The 7,721-nt window shown below is 46.0% G+C and overlaps 1 long non-coding RNA gene across 1 annotated transcript; it reads right to left on the bottom strand.

Annotated features, from left to right (window-relative positions):
- Positions 1–224: 224 nt before the first annotated feature.
- Positions 225–7,440, bottom strand: LOC136292186 (uncharacterized). The gene is made up of 3 exons (XR_010721848.1): positions 7,290–7,440; positions 979–1,143; positions 225–497 (listed from the first exon to the last, which is right to left on the bottom strand). It is a non-coding gene; the product is annotated as an uncharacterized lncRNA (long non-coding RNA).
- Between the last annotated feature and the right edge of the window lie 281 nt (positions 7,441–7,721).

Below are 7,721 nucleotides of genomic sequence, written 5' to 3'. Positions count from 1 at the left end.
CCCCAGAGCTTTTCTGCTGGCCCGGCAAAGTCCTCGGTGCCCAAACCCACCGCACAGGGCAAACAGAGGGCCGTGGTGCTTTCCCCGGCCTTTCCAGCGTGCCCTTTGCCGTCACAGCTGGGGACAGGGAAGGCAGCACCACAGGGCAGCGCCGGTGCCCTCGGAGGGCGGGGAGAGGATGCGCAACTCTGATAAGCTTATCGGCCACGCTACAGGGCAGACAAGGCCACAGCGGCCCTGCCTTCCAAATGCAATTTGCCTTACCTGTGATGGTTATACCCCTATTTACAGCCGCCTTGTACTGGCTCAGTCCCCAGTCACGCCTGCAGCTTAAATCAGCGTGAGGGAAGAGGAGCTGCGGACTTTGGTTCACACCCCCATTCCATCTCCTCTCCCGATGAAGAGGAAAGCAGCAGCAGGCTACGCAGGAAGTGGGTCGGTCCTTTTTTTATTTTTCTTTTTTTTCCCCCTCCTTTTCTTTGATTTCTCATCTTTCCCTAAAAAGAAGTGATTTGTTAGTGGTTGCCATATCCTGAAGAAATGCAGAGATGCCCCAGAAAACTCTGAAGAAAGGACAGAGTGGTATAATTTAACAGAAACAGAGGCAGGCAGTAGGTCCAAAAGGAATAATTTACTCAGCGCAGAAAGAAAATTTTAGAGAATCCATTTCCAGAGAAAAGACCACGAAGAGCTTAAGAAAATGAAATCACAATAATTGATGTATTAAAATAAGCTTTCTGTCCATCAGTGCTTTAGTAAGGGTCAGTTCTAGCATATGCAGGAAAATAACTGGAATAATTTGGAGACTACAAACCAGTCTTTTCTAAAAATATTGGATTTACACAGTTACTTAATTATCATTTGTAGCAAGACAAAGACTATGGATAGAGCTGGAGAAATTTTCTAACATACAAAGGCAGAGTCAGGATGAGATTCCTGAGAAATGTAGCCCATTTTGTCCAGTAACTCCACACCCACCTTTGTGCTTCCAGTGCTGACCAAGGGAAAGGAGCTCCTGGGCTGGGATCTGGGCCCCATCATGGGCATTTCATGGAGACAACAATTCCCAGGGCATCTCTCCCTATTTATCCGGGGTGCAACTCCAGCCTCCTTCCCCTGTGCATGTTCTGTGCAGTGCCTGAGCTGGTGACATCAAGCACAAAGGCAGAGATGACACTGGGAGAGGAATCAGACATTGCATGGCTTCCCCCAGGAGACTGAAATGAATTTATCTGTCTGGTTCTTTTCATAGACAGAGGCAACAAGTGAACAAGAGTTTCAGCAACACAAAAGCTGCACATGTCAAAACAAGAGATTAAAATGGCAAGTCTTGCAAGAGCTTCCTTATCTTTCTTTTCCCTTCTTTAAAGAGGCTGAAACATGAGAAGGGCTGGTTTTCTTCAAAACAGGAGAAATGGTGTGCATGGAGGGCAGGTGATGTTTCTCTCCAGCGTGTACCCACACCAACCTCTGTTTATTATGTGCAACAGCAAAATTATTTCAGTGTAAAATTTTCAAAATGATTAATTTAAAGAAACATTAATACATGTTAGTTCTCACCCTCCCAGATGTATATTAGAGTTGAACTTCAAATATTTGTTTTGAAGTAGCCTACACATATGTTCAAAGTGCCAACCATAACTACATCACTCAGACTTCCCAAACCTCAGGGGATTTCACTTATCCCATCCTGCAAAAGGCAGCTTGTGTGCTAAAGGCTTTCTTGGCTGCTGGGGCATTCCAAGCCATAAATTTTACATTCAGGTCATTAAATATATAGGAGGGATCTTGTTAAGGCTAAAGCAGGGCGAGTCACTTCACACTACACAAACACAGTTTTCTGACTCCTTTCTAACTTTCCAGAAGCCTTACATCTGGAGAGCAAGGAGGAGCAAGGCAGGACACGCTGGAATGCCTCTGCTGCTCGGGATTTCTGAGCTCTGAAAGCCAGGAGGAAGAGGGCGCTGCTCTTCTTCCCATCAGGTTCTATGTCAGTCCAGCAGGAACTGCTAAGAAATAACTGGAAACCTGTTGCTCTGGAAAAGCAGGGGCCGGTGGGCTGAAATGCTGACTCTGAGGGGTAGGAGAGGGCAGGAGACACAGGAGACACAGGCTCACTGCTGGGTTCTGCAGTGAAAAATATCACAGGTAGGATCAAGAAATGGGACTGGGATTTCCTGGCTCATCCTAGAGCCAAGAATGCTGTTGTGGAATTGATGCATTCAGTGCCTCTGCCCAGGCCCGGCTCGGAGCACCTGGACAAAGCAGAGCTTGACAAGAAACTGTAAAAACCAGAGGTGGTACCCAACCCTCTGAACAGCAACCACCCCACGGGCAGAATCTTGTTGAGCCTGCTCCTGTTTTCTTCTTGAAATAGTTCCCAGCTGTCCCTAACAAAGGGATTATGGGCTCCCCACATCCAGGGAGCTGCAGGATGCTCTCACTGTCATTAGCCACTGGGCTAATGCCACCTAACAAGAGACACAGAGAAACAGCCATGCAGGAGCAGGAACAGCACCCAGTTTTCCCAACAGAGATGTGCTATTGTTTTCACCCATATTTTCCTTGTCTCATTAGTAATTTTTGCCCTTTCTTCTGTCTAAGGGACAAAGGCTGTGCACAGCACTCAGGGTCGAAGCCCAGTCATGCCAGCAGCCAGTGATGTCTGGATACAAAGGAGTCAAGTCTTGGTCTAAATGATCCAATACAACAATCCATTTCTATTCACCAACTCACTTAAGAGCCTGCTTAAATGCTTTTGTGAATGTGAATTACAAAATTTCTCCTTCCCAGCATGGTGAAAAGTAGCTCATCAGTACATAAAATATCAGTGTGCACACAAAGTCCTGTGCAATAGATATACATTTCCCTTGGATACGTGGGACATCTGTGTTTGCTTTTACATCTGTGTGGCTAATTAATCATAAGGCAGCTGGCCACATTTTTTTCCTTGAGTCAACACCTTGAGCATTAGTGGAGATACAGTGAGGATACTTGGTGCCCACAATGACATCTGTGCCTAGCTGCAGTCATGGAAGTAGTTCCCTAACCTAAACTTGGCAGCAAGAAGTTTTAAATAGCTACCCCTTGATTGTTGCAAGCATGGAACACTGGTTGTCATTTTCTCCCTTTTACTTTCTTCTCAAACCAATAAATCATTCTCAGAAACAAATGGTGCCATGAGCAGATGCCCATGATGGACCAGGAGAAGAATACGTCACAATCATTTTCCACTGGGATCCTGTTAGCCAAGGTGATAATACCCAAGGTTTTCTTTTCCATAACCCCACATCTTCATCAGTGTGAAATGCACGCTGGCTGTAGGATAAAAGATGGAAGCTGTGGAGTGTGTGAGGCCACAGACTCAGTGCTCTGCCCTCTCCACACATCGACAGGACTGAAGCAATTGCTGAAACTTGAGTTGGGAATGAGAGCAAACCAAGGCAGTCTGAGCAGGAGCAGGAAAGTTAGGCAGTTTATACAGCAGAAAGGGTCTTCTACATCTCCTGTGTTTGGGTGACAAGTTTAGGGCTGGCACAGGTATCTGAAAGCTCCCTGCCACAGGGAGGAACTCTTAGTCCTGAAAGGAGTAAGGCAAACCCTTTAAAAGCCTTCTGCTTTTTCTGGCTTTCTAGCCAAAGAACTTCCCTCTGGCCAAGTATGAATCTGCTGCAGAGGCATTTCTCATTCCAGATGCTTTGGAGTGGTGTGATTCCTAAATAGCAGTACTTGGGGAGAGGGAGGGGGAAGTCCTCAAAAACTCTGTGGAATTTACCTCATTGGAGAAGACAAATCTCAGAACATAATTTAAAACCTTGCCCAAAAAAAAAAAAAAAAAAAAAAAAAAAAAAAAAAAAAAAAAGGTAAGATCACTCTGTCTCTGGAGCAGGATGGATTCAGGTCAGCTCTGAAACAGAACTGCCTTTTGAAGGGTTCCTCTGTGGCTTACCCAGTTTACCAGGTGATTGTGGCAAAAATAACAAACTCCAGTGATGCAGTAAGCAAGTGAGCTGAGCAAAACTGGATTTTCCCAGGTCTTTTGCAAAAGCCCCAAGGACAGGTGCTTATTTCAACTCATGCCAAGGTGGGATTCACCTAGGAACAACATTCTTACTATGCTCTTTAAAAGACTGACTGTGAACCTTTTCTGCCACTACCAGTTAAAGGAGTATTCACAGAAGGATTTCATTTGACAAATATTTCCACCTTCTTATGGAGCTTGGATCTAGGACAGCTTTGCACCTTTCCTTCAGAGGAGAAGGGAAAGGGGTAGCTTGTCTTGTATATCAAGTCTGAAATTGATCTGGTTTCACAACAGACTAATATTCAATGAACTCAGGTTATATAAGTTAAGTAAGTTATATAAGTTAAAGATATATAAATTTTGGCATTTGAAACACTCAAATCCTTAATTCATCGAACGCATCAAAATACCTTTATTTTGGAACTTTGAGATAAATCCAAATCAGAACCCAAGATATTTACAGTGTCCATTTAAAATAAAAATATTATTTACATCAGCATTAGACCGAGGGTCACCGCAGTGTTATTCAAACACAGGATCTCTCACCTCCGTGGAGCCCTTATGTTTATTTTATGGAGTCAAGACTCCAGGGCTCTCAAGTGCCTCAAGCAGAAGTGAGCACCCGTTGTAGCCTCCTGCCACAGCCCCTGCAGTGCTGCAGCAGCTCCTGCCGGGTAAGATTTAGTCAGAAATGTTACTGAATACCCAGGGCTAATATTTGCTCACGTACAGAATCATCAACAGGGCTTCAATGTGGCTCTCCTAACACAGAGGTTGTGTTTGCCCTGTTGGTTAAACACCTCCACCTTCAAGTCTGGGCAACCGAAGGACGCTGGAGCTCACACTAGGCCCCAAAAGGAAGGCAGCTGCCCCAGGAGAGCAGGAACGACGAGGCACACAGCACTTCGAGGTGTTTCTGCCTTACCTTGGGTACAACTTACTGCAGGGTCATCTGTCCAGCCACTGACAGGAGCCAAGCTGTGATCAAGCTGAGCAACCAAATGATGTAGGAAATCAGTAGCTGACTACTGCACACACAATTTCACTTTCAAAGACAAATGTTCGAAGTCCATTATTGACATCTGTAAGAACTGAGTCACCAGAGTGATGGGGCCAGGCAGAGTGCCAGAATTGCTCGCTGTTCTCGAAGTATATAACAGCAACTGAACTCACATATTCATGGCCCATTTCCTCCAGCTTCCTTTGAGGTTTATTCTGCCTGGAAATCAACAACTTTCAACCCACACATTTCCTCACCAGTAATTTGGAAGAGACGGGGGAACAGCCTTGACCAATGGTCAGAACTCCGTTCAGGTCTCTTCCCACTGCAACCTGAAGTGTCACCAACACCTGGCCCAGCAGCACGAGTCCCTCTAGGTCCTACATTTGCATTTTGTAAAAGCAGATTAACTCAAAATACAAGTGATTTACAAATCACTCCGAAACAACTGCTGAGAGGCAGTGGCGGGGCCCTAGAGCTGCCGAGGTCCCGAAGCCCCGGGTCCAGCCGTCTGCCTGGTTTAGGGGTCCTGCTGCAGAAGCCTCATCCAAAGCCCCTCGCTGCCTGCCAGCGGGGATTTCAGCGGGATGTCTCTGCTGGGGCACATGCTGCCCTCTCGTGGGAAGCCCTCGGATGGTTCCCTGCTGCCTGGGCACAGCCCCGAGCGGGGACAGCACCGCCCCGGCACAGCAGCTTCCCGCAACCACCACGACCTCACTACCTCAGCCCCCCAAACCCCAAAAAATCTCCCTGTTTGAGCCCCTTCCCGGTATTCCTGGCAAGAACAGACCCTGAGAGGTGACTGAGGGAGGGATGAGGCTCTAGCACCTCACATGAATTTATTCCAGAGCATCCTTAAGCGAGACTGTCTTCTTTATGGATTTTACTTTTCCAGTCCTGCAGGAGGAAATATGTCCTGCTGGGATAGGCAGGCCTTTTTCATCCACTCCAAGAGCAAATGATCACCTTAGACTTGTGTCCTGCACAGAGCTGGGACAGGCATTTGTGATGTGTTTATTCCAGCACAGCTGCATCCCCCTCACACCACAGGCACTGGCTGCAGGGCTTTCTGGACAGCCCCGGGGAAGACAGCAATGCCTGCAGTGTTGAGCATTCAGTTCCTAGAGCTAAGCTTCCTTCTCCCACTGAATGAAGTTGCTGTTCTCAGCATGGATGAGCCTTTTCAGGGTTTTATTTTTGTAAGTTTGCCGAGAGAATTAGCACCTACGGGAGCCAGGGCACAATAGTTGTGCTATGTAAGCCAGACAGGCCCCCTGAGCACTTTTCTGTCGTCCTGTTTTCAATAACTGGTCTCAGCTTTTCCACACAGCCCCTCACACCAGCACTACACCAGCAACAGCAAACTGGGGCCACCCAAAATCCATGAGCAGAGTTGGGTCATATACAGGCTTGTCCACTGGACACAGAGACCCTGAGCTCTCACTTCTCTGGAATGCTTCCTCAATTTCCACTTTAAACCTCACAAAAATCATGATCACCTCCCTTGCCCTTAGCTGCTTTCCGTGGCTGGGTTTTACTCCGGGCAGCACCTCCAGAAGCCAGGTGAGCTGGCATTTTGCAACAGGTGACAGCTGCCACTCTTCCATTTAACTGAGGCACAGAGGACGAGACTTCCTCTAGTCAGGCATAAACTTGTCCAGGACAGAAGTGTTTCATGGCTGTTTGCAGTGTGCGTAACAGGCAACACGTGAACTAAGAACTACGCAACGACAAATTGCATCTCGAGTGACTACTTCAGAATATTTCAGCTTCTAAAGTAGCTTTTTCTCTCCTTAAAACTACGATCCCTTGATTTCCTGATCCTCAGAATCGTCACAAAATGGAGATGTCATGGCACATGATGTGTAAGTCATTGCCTAGTGAATAAACTTTCCAGTGGAAAACAAAAAGAAGGCTTCAATTGCATCAGATCAAGTTTAGCAGCTAGATAGTGTGAGGGAATTTCCTTTATGAATTTATATTTATAGACATCTCCAATAAGGAAAAAATACTTCAAGGTCTCCTTTTCTGACCTGTTTTTTCTCACTGTGTGTTAAACAGGCTTTGCTTCATGGAGTTCAAAAAACTTACTCTTCAAAATGTGCTTAATCACAAAAAAAGCTGTACTAACATACATATATTTAAACAGAGAAGGATACTTTTCTTTTTTAACACCTAAAGTGTTTTAATAAGGTAGTTTAAAGAGAAGAATGAGAATGTTATACATAACTTGCTCTGACTTGGAGAAAAACTGGATGAACTTACCTGCTGAGTGGAATGTGACTTAGCAATGCGTCCCTTGAATTCTCTGGCTCCTGTTTTCCCCGCAGGTGCTCTATTTGCATCACTGCTCCCGGGTGTTCTCTACATTCCCAGCAGAACATGTGTTGTGGAAAGCAGACTTCCACAAGTGAGAGTGAAAATCTGCCTGTGAGCAAAAGATTTGTTCAAATTAAACGGGCAGCAGCAAGAGGTGTTGTGGGATGGCTTTGTTCCAGGGATCCCCAGAAACAAACCCGTGTTTGGCTCAAGTTCTTTAAGAAGTGCTTGTTTGTCTCCTCCAGCAGCAGCCTTGCACAAGAACAGTTTGAGTGGAGCAGCATCCAAAGGAAGAGTGGAAGAGTGTTTACATTTTTGTTGTGACAGGTTTTGCAGTCCACATCTATTGCATTTACAGGATGCCATCTATATGCATGA

The sequence above is a fragment of the Chamaea fasciata genome, unplaced genomic scaffold (assembly GCF_029207755.1).
Source record: "Chamaea fasciata isolate MVZ Bird 193981 ecotype frontalis unplaced genomic scaffold, bChaFas1.0.hap1 SCAF_7, whole genome shotgun sequence".
NCBI classification, from domain to species: domain Eukaryota; kingdom Metazoa; phylum Chordata; class Aves; order Passeriformes; family Sylviidae; genus Chamaea; species Chamaea fasciata.
The sequence above is the reverse complement of the archived record's forward strand: the minus strand, read 5'-3'. Positions and strand labels throughout refer to the sequence as shown.